The 13,170-nt window shown below is 48.2% G+C and overlaps 1 protein-coding gene across 1 annotated transcript in view; it reads right to left on the bottom strand.

Annotated features, from left to right (window-relative positions):
• The window catches only part of SCAF8 (SR-related CTD associated factor 8), a 213,820-nt gene that overhangs the window by 20,571 nt on the left and 180,079 nt on the right, over positions 1 to 13,170 (bottom strand). Inside the window, exon 22 of the transcript XR_008380302.1 lies at positions 12,155 to 12,245. The gene's annotated coding sequence lies outside the window, so the exon portion shown is untranslated. The remainder of the gene's footprint in view (positions 1 to 12,154; positions 12,246 to 13,170) is intronic.

Here is a 13,170-nt window from a genome sequence, read left to right as displayed (position 1 = left end):
AAAGAAACCTCTGAAAACAATACACTTAAACTTTATTTTTCACAATGACTGAGGGGAATGCCTGTTAAACCTATATATTCTAATTCTAAAGATTCTAATTCTGTGGGTCTTGAAGCTAGGATGAAGAATCTGAATTTTGGCTGGGTGCAGTGGCTCATGCCTATAATCGTAGCACTCTGGGAGCCTGAGGCAGGTGATAGCTTGAGCTCAGGAATTTGAGACCACACTGAGAAAGAGCGAGATTCCATCTCTACTAAAAATAGAAAAACTAGCCAGGCATTGGGGCGGGGGGGAGGGGTCAGGGGGCTGCAGTCTCAGCTCTTAGGGAGGCTGAGGCAAGAGGATCTCTTGAGCTCAGGAGTTTGAGGTTGCTGTGAGCTATGATGCCACTACACTCTACCCAGGGCCACCAAGTCAGACTCTGTCTCGAAAAAAAAAAGGAATCTGAATTTCGACAAACACAGTGGAGCAATTTGGATGCAGATGCTGCATTCTGTGACAGTGCCTTACAGAGCCTCTGCCCAGGCCAGACCTACCTCCCGGGAGTGGGAGTGGAGAGAACCAGCACACAGGCATGGACATGAAGTCTAACAAGCAGGAGTAATGCGCGTATCATGCTTCAGACAGTCCTGCTACCTCACCGCTGTAAGAAGAATATAGACAATTCTAAATAAATGCACGCTGATGACAAGTGCTATATTCAAAATCCTTTATTTTTCTTAACTATTTGACACTTCATAAAAGTCAAATTCATTCTTAAAACCAAGCTACTCCAGAGGCTGAGGAAGGAGGACTGCCTGAGGTCAGGAATTTGAGACCAGCCTGGGTAACAAAAATTAATAAATAAATAATAAAAATAAGACCAAGCTAAACATCATCCTTTGTAATGGCTGCAGTGACCAAGGGGCATCCTAAAAATCTAAGAAACTCTGCAAGGAAAGGACAAGGTCAGCATAGTTTTGCTCACAACTGTAACCCTCGCACCCGTATGAGCTTTCTGCATGGAGAAAATACATATTTATAAATGAATTCAATATACAGGAATATGAAGTAGCATGAACATTTGGACAATGCCTCTGTATGGGTAAATTCCAAATGCTTACCAATGTAAGACTGATCATTGGGAAATGATCACTTGTATATTTAAGAACGAGTCAACTACAAGTCTAGAGAGAAATGGAAGGCAAGAAATCTGATATTTCAGAAAAAATTGGCCTTTCTTTCTAAAATCAGTTTACACTTCTGAATTCCCAATTTTCCATTACTCTAAGCCACAACTTCCTGCAAGGCTCAGTGTGTTTTAATTAAATGCCAATGATGAACATAGATTTTCCAAACTTCTTACTGGTTTACACCATGATGCTTCAAAGCAGGATTTAAAGAAAACAGTGAGAAAAAAATTTAAAAAAATAAAGTGAGGAGGGAGTGATATTCACCAACTCATTAGAAGTTTGCGTTATACTTACACAAAATGGAACAAGAGAATGACCCTGAGTTCATTTAATGGCCCTTAGCAATGATCATTTCATCGCCTTTCAGGACTGATTGTTTTTTTCTTTATTTGCCCGTTTTGTATTTACAAGTAAAGTGCTGTCTATGTGACTCAGACTGTGAAAATGCTTTACTTGGCAACCCTCGTGGGTATTCCCCACACAGGCCTCAGTAGAAATCCAGGACTAAGAAAGATAGCACTCGCACCCTCGGCCTGGACCTGTGTAGTGGTCCCAGCGGCCACACCAGTGACCACAATGGAAAGTGGAGGCTGGAAGGGGAACCGGGCTGAGACAACGTGTAATCAGACAGGCAGCTAGAAAACTGGGTGGGAGCCACTGGGAGCCTGCCGGCCTTCTTTTTTTGTTATTTTCTCTTCTCCTTTTTCCTTTTCTTTTCTCCTTCCTTCTATCCCTTGCTCACTTCTTTCTTTTCCTTTTTCTGTCTCTCTCCTTCTCTCCCTCCCTTCCTGCCTTTCTTCCTTCCTTCCTTCCTTTCTTTGTCTGTGGATCTCTTGTGAAAATCAAAAGACCAAAAATCTCAAAGAAATATTTAACTTACAAAGGCGTTGGCCTTTTCTTAAGTCCATCACTATCTCCAGCTCAGCCTTTTGCTCTCATTGTAACAGGTACAGGTAAGTTAATTATGAAAAAGGCATGAAGAAATAAAGAGAAACTTCAGTAACTAACCCTCGTTAGGGCAGCTGTGCTTACACTTCAATCTGAAAAACATCACCTGGTGGTCATCTGCAGAGTACGTGTCCTGTCACCCGCCATATCAGGTTTTATCTGGGCCACCCCATAACACTCAAAATAGTTTGGCACAATAATCTTGGTTCAGGACATTGGGCCCTAGCATATCTGAAAGATATACCAGGGAATGGCTTTTGCACCCTAAACACAATTACAACATTCATTGAGTCTGTCAAGTTCACCATATAAACGAGAAAAAGAATATAATTTAAATATTAAATGACTGAGTTTCTTGGACAATCCCCTCCTAACATGGCCTAAGAAATTAATTTGCCATCAGCACCCATTCATTTCACAAACAAGAGTGTGCTTCAGTCTTGAAGGTTATTCACCCCAGGGATGGCGTGGTCCCCAGGCAAACGCCTTAGAAAATCGGATAACTGCATTCCAGCCCAGGGGCCATAAAGTTTAAAGTCCAGGAAGCGAGCTGATATCTTCATGTTAGTCCACTGTTCCGAATTCTCAGGTAGCACTTGCTGGTGAGTTTTAAAGGAGAATTGAAAAGATCAGGAAAAAGCTCCAGGCTTGCTGCTTTTTAGTGTTTTAAAGTCATTCTGCTTCTGCGTGTCCTACATGTCAAATCATACTCAGTGTCCCAATCCCAACTCTGCCGTCCATGAAGACGGGTATTGATCTGTGGTAGGTTAAATGCTGAGCACTCAATCTGGGAAATTGTCACCTGAATGATTTACACACATGTCCTGAGCCCCATGGCACCAAAGAGACAGTGCTTTGCTAATAAATCTTGCATGCGTTCATTCTAATTTCAAGTAATCCAAAAGCACACTTTTCAATAAGCAGCCAACTTTTCTTTCATTAAATCTTCAGAATATATTACTCATTTCTTGGAGATAGCATTTGAAGAAGCTGAGCTTGAGAGGGCTGAAGAACTTAGCGGTGTTGAGCCGCCTGCCACAAACGTGTTAAGTCCACACACACACGGATGGGACCAGACTGTCAGAGCTTCTGTGGCCTCCACGGGGAAGGCCCGGGCAGCCAGAGCAACTGTACCTTCCTGACAAGAGGAACAGGAAGCATTGCAGGGACAGGGGACGGGTCGAAGCCCGTGCTCAGCTCCTCAGGGGAGGAGCAGGGACTGTGCGCTTCTGGAGCGTGCAATCCGGCGGAGGAGATAAGATGGCACTCCTGAGAATGTCGGGGTAGCTGCTGAGCAGCAGGCGGTCACGTGCCAAAGCCTCAGACAGAGCTGTGAGGAGGGGGAGGTCAGCGTGAGTGAGTGGGCAGGTGGTGCAGAGGTGCGCTAGACTCACACTGAGCTGAGGCCCAGGGCCTGCAGAGGAGAAGCAAGAGAGCTGGAGGAGCAAAGGCCTGGAGCACAGGCCAAGCTGAGGTGTGGCACACCCTGAAGGGGAGCCGGGAGTGCCTATCTTCTTCTGGGCACCCCAGAGACCAAAGGTCTCAGAAGGAGGAAGAGAAGCAGCCCATGTTTCACAAAGATGGACACAGAGGCAGTTCTGGCTGGAAACAAGCAGAGCTGGGCAGCAAGAGGCTTTGGGGTGGACCTCTGGTTCAGCGGTGGCTATGTACTCCGGCTCTGCTCAAGGCCACCCACTGTGACGCAGGAAGAAGATATCAGAATTTTGATTTTGTTTTACTTTAAAAATAATCTCATTTTGGCCAGGTGCAGTGGCTCAAGCCTATAATCACAGCATTTACTGAGGCAAAGGTGAAAGGATTTGCTTGAGCTCAAGAGACCAGGCTGGGCAAGGCAGCAAGACCCTGCCTCTACAGAAAATAAGAAAAACTAGGCAGGCATGATGGCACGTGCGTGTGGTTCCAGTTACTCCAGAGGCTGAAGCAGGAGGACTGCTGGAGCCTGGGAGCTAGAGGTTGCAGTGAGCTATGACTGTGCCACTGCACTCCACCCTGGATGACAGAGCCAGACCCCATCTCTTAACAAAAAGAAAAAGAGCTACGACAGAGGGAACAGTGAACTCCTGAGGGTGGAGGTTGGGGTTGGGATTAGGGTTAGGGCTAGGGAGTGGGGTGCAGGGGTGAGAGGAAGAACAGCATGAGCGTCTCTCCCAGTCTTTAGTCTGGGAAGGGGAGGCCATATCTCTATCCCTCCTGGAGATAGAGATGGCAGGAGTTGATTCCAAAAGAAGGGTCAGAGTCCCAAGGACTGACAGTCCTTGTGAAATGCCCTCCAAATAGGAGCTGGCCAGAGAAGTGAAAGGAAAATGGGAGATTACAGGGTCACAGAGCTCAAGAAAAGAGAGACCCTCAGGAAAGACGGGGTGGGCAGAACATTGGGGAGGTCAAGCGTAATGACCCCCGGGAATACTTTGTGGGGTTCCCCAACAGGGTCACTGAAGACTTTTAAAAGTGACTTTAGGGCGGCCCCTGTGGCTCAGTGAGCAGGGCGCCGGCCCCATATACCGAGGGTGGCGGGTTCAAACCCGGCCCCCGCCAAACTGCAACAAAAAAATAGCCGGGCGTTGTGGCAGGCGCCTGTAGTCCCAGCTACTCGGGAGGCTGAGGCAGGAGAATCGCCTAGGCCCAGGAGTTGGAGGTTGCTGTAAGCTGTGTGATGCCACGGCACTCTACCGAGGGCGATAAAGTGAAACTCTGTCTCTACAAAAAAAAAAAAAGTGACTTTAGCAGAGGGCAGAAGATGGAAGCCAGACTGTGGGGGTTAGGAAGGGAATGGCAGAGAGGAGACGAGGCAGCAGCTGTGTCTGGATTCCAACTGTTGAAATGTCAGCATCACAGTCAGAGCTGCAGGGGGCAGGAGGGTGTCACATGCAAGCCTTTCCTCCCTCTGGGACCCTGAGGGATCCCTGGTCCCACTTCAACAATGTCAAGCGGTAACTGGGGTGGCGGCTTGGGACATGGGATGGGAGGTGATGAGGCCATAAGGTGTGCAGTCCTGTCTCAGGAGGGTTCCAGGCAGCTCAGGTTTTGTGTGTGTGAAGTGTGTGTGTGTGAGAGAGAGAGTGTGTGTATGTGTGACACAGAATATAAGACAGCCCTGGTTTTATAAAGGCAGACGTGTATGTATTTCTCAAGTTCATACACTGACTAAAGTCTGGAAATTTCTCCCAGATACCACATTCTATTTGATATTTTAATGTCAGAAGAAGATCAGAATGGAAATAAACCGTAGCAATTCATCAGGGCATCAGTGTCAGAGACTTCCACAAGCAGTGGGACATGTGGTTTCTCTCAAACGAGACGTCTGGGCAGGCATTGAGTTTTCTGCTCTTCCCTGCGGTCTCCGAACACCCAGGAGATACCACCTCAGTATTTTGGGTTTGCCCAGATGTAAAATCGCTTACAATCAATAGGTTCACAGTCCCATGGGAGAAATAATTAATGCTTATCAAATTCTTTGAGAGCCAGAGATGAAAGTGAAGATTTAAGGGCATAGTAGTGGCTCGGCCCCTGTAGCTCAAGCGGCTAAGGCACCAGCCACGTACACCAGAGCTGGCGGGTTGGAATCCAGCCCGGGCCTGCCAAATAACAATGACAACTACAACCAAAAAATACCCGGACGTTGTAGCGGGCGCCTGTGGTCCCAGCTACTTGGGAGGTTGAGGCAAGAGAATCGCTTAAGCCCAGGAGTTGGAGGTTGCTGTGAGCTGGGTGAGGCCACGGCACTCTACCGAGGGCCATAAAGTGAGACTCTGTCTCTATAAAAAAAATAAAAATAAAAAAAATAAATAAATAAAAATAAGGGCATAGTAGTATTACCATCAGCTAAGGATGGAGCACATTGTACAAACCAGATTCTCCCAGAAAATAAGCTATTTCCTGGCAACAAAGTCAGTAATTTTGGATGCTTCATTGCCTATTTTAGGTGATAAGCAATAATTACTGATAATTCTCCAGTAGCTGGTCTTTCAGTTTCTAGGATTGTCTTAACAGCTCACATCCTTGGACCCCTGTGGGCATCAAACAGAATATGAACATCTGTCTCACAGAACCACAGACTGTCAGGGCCGGAAGCGTCACCGGACCCTTTGCTCCTTACATGCCCTGCATGGCGTCTTCCCCGGTGGGCGCTCAGCCCACATGTGGCGTCTCCAGCCTCATTGCCTCCGTCCCCATTCTCTCCCATCTGGTGGGAACTGTAAAAGCCCTTCTTCTAACCATCTTTGGCATCTTGGCCAGCTGAGGTGCACTCCAGCTCCGGCTGTCCTAGATGTCCCTTCACATCCATCCTTAGTCATTTGTGCCTCTCTTCCGGTATTTTTTGCACATTCTTTTGCAATCCGATCCCACTGGCAAGACCCTAGATGTTCTGCTATAATGACTTAAACATTTCTGTGTAAATCTGCACCCACTCTGCAATGATTTTTTTTTGCACACAGTGATTTGCCTAAAATTGAAAAATGAAGCCTGACATGTCCGTAGGGTTATATAGGTTTATAAGTGTTCTCAGAGAGTGATTCAATCACCATGGGAAGCCAGGGGAAAGAGGTCTTCTTTGATTGATGCAATCTGTTGTACTATAGATCCCTGGCTCAGGCCAACAAGGAACTAGCGGTACCAGTGAGTGCCCTTGCTTGGAATAAAGGAGGGACAGGGCCCAAGGCTGGCCGCCTGTCCAGGCCTCGACTCTCTCCTGCCCAGGGGGTCCTATGGAAGCACCAGCGCCCTTGGTTCTGACACGGAGGGGCAGAGTGTGGATGACTAAGTATAATCACAGCAGGGACCACTGAAGAAAGAGCCGCATCCACTCAAAGGAAACCCCAGGCTGGAGCTCCACTAGTGAGAAAAGATGCCAGAGCGAGAGACAGAGCCATGAGAAATAACAGGGCCTTGGGAAATGTGTCTCAGCAAAGGGAGAGAAAAGCGCAAAGACCCGAGAGAGGGACGTTTAGAAACTCCTCAAGGCATGCCTTGGACAGTCCCTTCCTGTACTTGAGCTCTCCACCTGGACATTCAGTGTGCTCTGAGGACAGCCTCCGCTGTGCAACAGACTCTCACCCTTTGAGCACGTGCATGGCTGTGGGACTAGTGCACGGCACAGCATGTGCATGCACACGTGTGTGTGAGCGCATGTGTACGGGGCAGATGCCACCCCCAGGGCAGGTAGAAGCTGGCATCTGCTTAATCCTTTTCCCTTGGCTCAGATACTCAGGTGAGGGGGAAGGCCCTGGTGGGGCTGCAGTAGGGTCCATGCCTGAGGCCAGGGACATGCCCCTAGCTGCACCGTCCTGAAAGCTCAGAGTTCAAAGAGGTAACTAAGTGGGGGTGTGGATGTGTGTGTATACATGCACCTCCAGTGTGAGTGCGGCGCCCGTGAATACATGCCTGAATATTCACCCTCGAGAATTCTGCAGTGCACCTTAAGAAGCTGGTTCTAATAACAGGGCAATAAAACACCACGTGTTGGCGCTGCAGTCTCTCAGCAGGCCTGGGGAAGTGGTTTATCTTGGACCTTTGGGCAGCCACTAATACAATGAGGAAGTCATAGAGGAACCATTCAGGAACAGTTTCAAGGCCACAGAATTTTTCTGCTTATCCCCCTAAAAGTCTCCGGAATGCCAGACCATTGGCACAGGCTGGGAAACTCCACAGAAATGGAATTTTCTGATATCAGATCTCTGTATAGTAGCCTTGGTTCCCCATGAACTTCATCTGTGAAGGGCTGTATAGGAAGCAGCTGAGCACCTCACAGAGAGAGCAAGGCTGCCAGTCTCCCTCCCCGAAACCCATCCTTTACAATGTGTCAGAGAAAAGACATCGCTCTCCGAGAAGACCATTTTCATGTTCGTCAGGCATTTTACATCAACATTCATGGAAAAATTCAGTGGAATATTTACCAAAAAAAGAGGAATATTTACAAGCACTCTTTCAAAAATAGAAACTCAGGCAAACCATTACCACTCCCAACAGTGGAAAAAGGAGGTACCTTTTTCAACTTACCTCAAAAATCAGCCTGTTTTGAGGAAAGTAGTTTTTTTTTTTAATTCAGAAAACGGTTTTGAATAATTTGATAAGGTCTTACAAGAATTAGTTGGATGTATTGCTAACAAAATGGCCCAAGAAACACGGAGTAATGATTCCAGTTGACAGAAAGTCACATTCAAGCCACAGCCCAGGACCCGTCAGAATGAACACTCTCTCCATGTTCCCACATCACCCGCTCGGCCTCACACGGTCCTTGTGCTGGGCTACACGCTCTACCTCCACCCTCCAGCTCCTGGTAAAGGTCCTGAAGGAGGGGGCCGACTGTCAACCTTCCCTGGCTCCCCTAGAACCCAGGCCAGGTTCCTGAAGAGAACAGGTGCCCATGAGCATCTGGCACGGTGTGAGAAATAGGGTTAGATACAGGTAGGTGGGGTCAGGTTACAGGGGGCTTCAGAACCTGGATGGACCCCATGCTGGGCTAGAAGGAGCCACTTGAGGTTTTTGAGCAGAGCGTGATACCAAAATAATAATAATGTGTGCTTAAATCCAGCATGTAATTCCAGCAATGGAGCATGGGGTGGGGGGCAGAGGAACCCAGAGCGGAAGCCATTGCCAGAGGTCACAGGCTGGAGAATAAATGTAAATAGATTTCAAAGAAGAACTGAACCAGGTGACACCTTCAAGGGGATGAGGGATAGGAGAAGGTCAAGGTTGGCTCTAGTTTACAAGGTCAGCTGACTAAGAGGATGCCCTGCTAGGAGAGGTTAGGGCAAGGATGTGGGGCGGGGTGGAAGGTGGGGGGGGTCACGTCCAATGTGAATAGCTCCACCACCACCCCCCACCTGACATGGCCGGGCAGCAGTTACAACACAGGAGAGTGTAAGGGCTAAAGATTCAAATCGAAGAGTCACCCTCACGATGACTTCTCTGAAAAGACAAAACGTTTTGCCAGAAGACCAGAAAAGCAGTGGGGGAGAGCTTCTGGGTATGCCCCAGACTGCTAGGTGAGAGCTACCTGAAGAGACCTGCCCACGTGCTGAGGAAACCAGGAAAGGCCCGGTCGGGTGAGCAGAGGGGTCGGAGGTGGGGCAGCCAGGTGTCCACAGTGACAACCTCGGAAGAGAGGACGAGGTGGAAGAGGAGCTGGGAGAGCCACTGACTGCAGCCGTCCACGGCAGGAAGACAAGACCTCGGCAGAGCAGTGGCCACAGACGCCAGGCCACAGAGAGCAGAAGAGGAGAAAAACAGGAAGTGGCAGGAAGCAAGGGCTGGAGATGACACTAGGCGAGCCTGCTGGTGGCTCCAAGAAGGGGTGGGATAAAGGGGGTTGGGACAGCTTTTCATCCCGACCCAGACGGGCTCATGCTCATCCACACAGGGAGTGTGCACCCCAGCTCTCTTCCCTGGGAGAAGTGAGTTTATTCCTGTGTTTGTTTATTTATCTATCTATCTATCTATCTATCTATCTATATATTGAGACAGACCCTCACTCTGTTGCCCTGGGTAGAGTGCTATGGCTCTCATAGCTCACAGCAACCTCAAACTCCTGGGCTCAAGTGATCCTCTTGCCTCAGCCTCCCAAGTAGCTGGGACTACAGGTGCCTGCCAAAATGCCAGGGTAGTTTTTCTGTTTTTAGGAGAGACAGGGTCTTGCTCTTGCTCAGGTTGGTCTTGAACTCCTGAGCTCAGGCAATCCATCCGCCTCAGTCTCCCAGAGTGCTAGGATGACAGGTGTGAGCCACCGCCCCGGCCCCCAGGAGAAATTTAAATGTGTGCTCTGTGTGTGCTCCATTCAGCACACATTTAAATGGCCCAGAGTTCTGGATGTGTGGTCCTCTATGTCCAATGGCCCTCTAAGCCTTGCAGAGGCCAGCTGCCTATGATCACATGAGGGCGGGGCAAGCGCCAGGCCTGGGTACCAAGCTTTTCTGGGAACTCTGAGAGCTGGTGCTGGTTTCGAGGCCCAAACTCTCCCTTTACAGGAAGGCCAGGCCTGGGACAGCACTTGTGTTGCCTGTGGGGACTGTGTGCAGAAAGCAGACTGGCCTGGAGCACCCCAGGAGCTCATAGAGGCCACATCAAAGGACGTGACAGCAGTTCTGTGAGTCCCTCGCTCTTCCCATAGGTGGACACAGCTTTGGGCTTTGTGACTGAGTCTGCTCCAATCTGAGCACTCTGTTGAGGTGACTGGTGAACCGGCCAAGGAATGCAGATTCTGACATCTCCTGAGCTGGAGAAGACTTGGGCTCAGAGCTCCGTCCTCAGCTCCTTCATGCTCTGGAGAAGGCTGGGGGCATCCTCTGCCGCTGATGTCTGCCCACAGCACAGACATGGTGGAGGGGTGGGAGTGAGAGGCCCTGAAAGAATCTACACGGCAGCCAGAGGCCCGGAAGCCTCCAAATGGCCTCCAGACACAAGAAGCATCTGGAATCAACGCAGGGGTGCCTCTTCCCTGCTCTGGCAATTCTCTTTAATGAAGAATAATTCCAGAAACTAAGACATCACAAACAGTATATTTGCATTCAACTTCCTTCAGCAAAACTTGCTAAAATTTCCAGAAGATATCCACGAGCTGCAAGTCACTGCTGCAGTTTGCATGACTCTGAACTTCAAGGGAGAAATGTGCCTGTTCACTCAGTGTGATCTTGACATTGAGCACCACACGAGATAATACTCGCATAGCTCGACCGTGTGCTGCCACCGGCCCTGGTGCTTCAGACACGCCCTCAAAACACACAAGACCCTCCACGGTAGGTATGGTCATTACCCTCCTTTTATAGATAAGGGAAGCAAGCTAGGAAGAGATTGAGTCCAAAAGCACATGGCCAGAGAGTTTCAGAGCTGGGATTTGAACCTGGGAGGAAGGAAGGCTCTGGGCAGTCATCTTCAACCAGGTGCCATGAGAGGATCTTAGGTGTGCCACAAAAATTTTTAAAGATCATTTATGAAATTATTTTTGAAAGAAGTTCAAAGCATAGTAAGTATATTCTTTGTTTTGCTCTTTTTTTTTTTTTGATCAACATAATTTAAGTGTGCCACGGAAGTTAAACTGTAGGTACAAGTGTGCCATGAGATAAAAAAACGTTGAAGAACACTGCTCTGGGGCCTGTGACCTGACCACTTGGCTTTAGTGCCTGAAAGAAGAGGAAGTCGCTGAGCAACAGGGGTGCCCAGTGCACTAAGAGAGAAGAAAAAGCAAAAATGTGTCACCATACTGTGGTCAGTATAGGGACGTAGGGGTATTCAGGAACTCTGGGCACATGTGGAGGCTTGCAGCCTGGGGCGGTGGGTCCCATAAAAGGCCTCCTGGAGTGGCTGACACTTGTCCCGAGTCTCACACCATAGACAGAGGAAGGGAGGTATGGCAGTGATTGCCAGACAGAAGGAACAGCAAGACGAACGCTCCAAAGACACCCCACAGATGGCAGATCCAAGGGTGACTGATGAAAGGTAACGAGATACAGGGGGCTATGGGACTCGGGCCACAGAGGCCTTGCAACCACTCTGGGACACCCTATTTTATCCTGAGGGAGATGGGGAGCCATTCAGGGATTCCCAGGGGCATGCCATGGTTGGACATGCATTTCGTTTTCATTTAAGGTGAAAGGTACTGGAAGTAGAGCGGGGCAGGGAAACTTACAGCAAGGTTAATGCCAAAGATGAGCAACAGAGAACAGGTGAAGGGAGGAGGAAGGAAAAGAGGGCGGGAAAAGAGAAAACAAACCCAGAGAAGGGGGTTCTCTTTGAAATTCTCTGGGGGAATCTTAGCCTTTCAAGGCCAACCACTTATTATCTTTCTTTTCTGTAGAATCTCGCAGGAGACCGTGTAGAGAAAGAGCAGAGGAGCAGCTTCCACATCATGGAGCTGGTGGCGGAGAACCGCACTGACCCTCCACCACACCAAGCATCTCACTTCTATTCATTGAGAAAACCTTGATTTCAGTGCCAACGTAGTTAGGGGAGTCCGATGCAGGTAAGTCACTTCTAATCACCCTGCTAACTTTAAGAAGCAAATGGGACTCAGTACTGACCTTCTTAAACTTAAACCAGATGGCGGAAGATGAAAGAACTCATGTTCTGCTAGAAGCTTAGAGCCTCCATTATCTTCTGAGTCATTCTTTCCTAGAAGAAAACAACAAACAGGCTTGTTAAATAACCCATACGTGAGCTACCAGCACACACAACGTTACATGGAAGGCTCCTATTTCAGGGACAGGATTAAGTACAATTCAAAACAAACTACGGCGATGATTCATGTAAGAGCTGGTTTCTGAGGTTTAACTTACAGACAACAGCTAATCTGACTCTTCACTGGCTCTGAAGTTGGCCGAAACACCATTTAGTCTTTCTGCCTGATAGGAGCAAGGAAGGATTGTAGAGAGAAGAGGTTGTTGGCCCTGATTTTACTAGATGCTGCTGCTGTGTTTTTATTGGAATATTATGTCCTCGTTGGTTAATCTGTTTCAGCGAATAGAAAATGAAGGATTCTAAAGTTCACAGTTAAGTGCACAGAATTTTGGAGATGGATGGGATATTCCTTTTCCTAGATGGAGAAGGAGGATCCACAGGGACTGTCCCACCCACAATAAAGGGGCCATTCCCCATCTGGTGAGCTCATCAACTCGTGGTTCTCCTTTTACTACCCCAGACTGAATTTAGGCTCGTGATTTTGAAATAACAGCTCTTACAAAGGCTTTTGATTCAAAAAGCACTCTAAATTTCATGTTTGTTTTAAACTTATTTTGTAATCTTAGTAAATACAAAAATAACTTGCATTATTGCTGCCATGAAATTCTAATAATCGGCCCAAGTCTCCACTTTTCATAGAGAAATGAGTTCCACCAGGGTGTGACAAAAAGATTCTTCCCCATGACCCTCCTCAGTTTTCAACCAGAGCCTGACCTGTGCTAAGCTCCAGGAAGAAATGGCTGTCTCTGCAGGGCAACGTGCCCCCAGACACCATAGCATTTCCCTGTGCTGAGCAGGTTGGGACCCTCAGGCTAAGCAAGTTCAAACCTCTTTTCACACTTAACTAAACTACAGTGAA

This window comes from Nycticebus coucang, chromosome 5, assembly GCF_027406575.1.
Source record: "Nycticebus coucang isolate mNycCou1 chromosome 5, mNycCou1.pri, whole genome shotgun sequence".
Classification (NCBI taxonomy): domain Eukaryota; kingdom Metazoa; phylum Chordata; class Mammalia; order Primates; family Lorisidae; genus Nycticebus; species Nycticebus coucang.
Note: the sequence above shows the minus strand (reverse complement) of the source record. Positions and strands in the feature narration are given on the sequence as shown.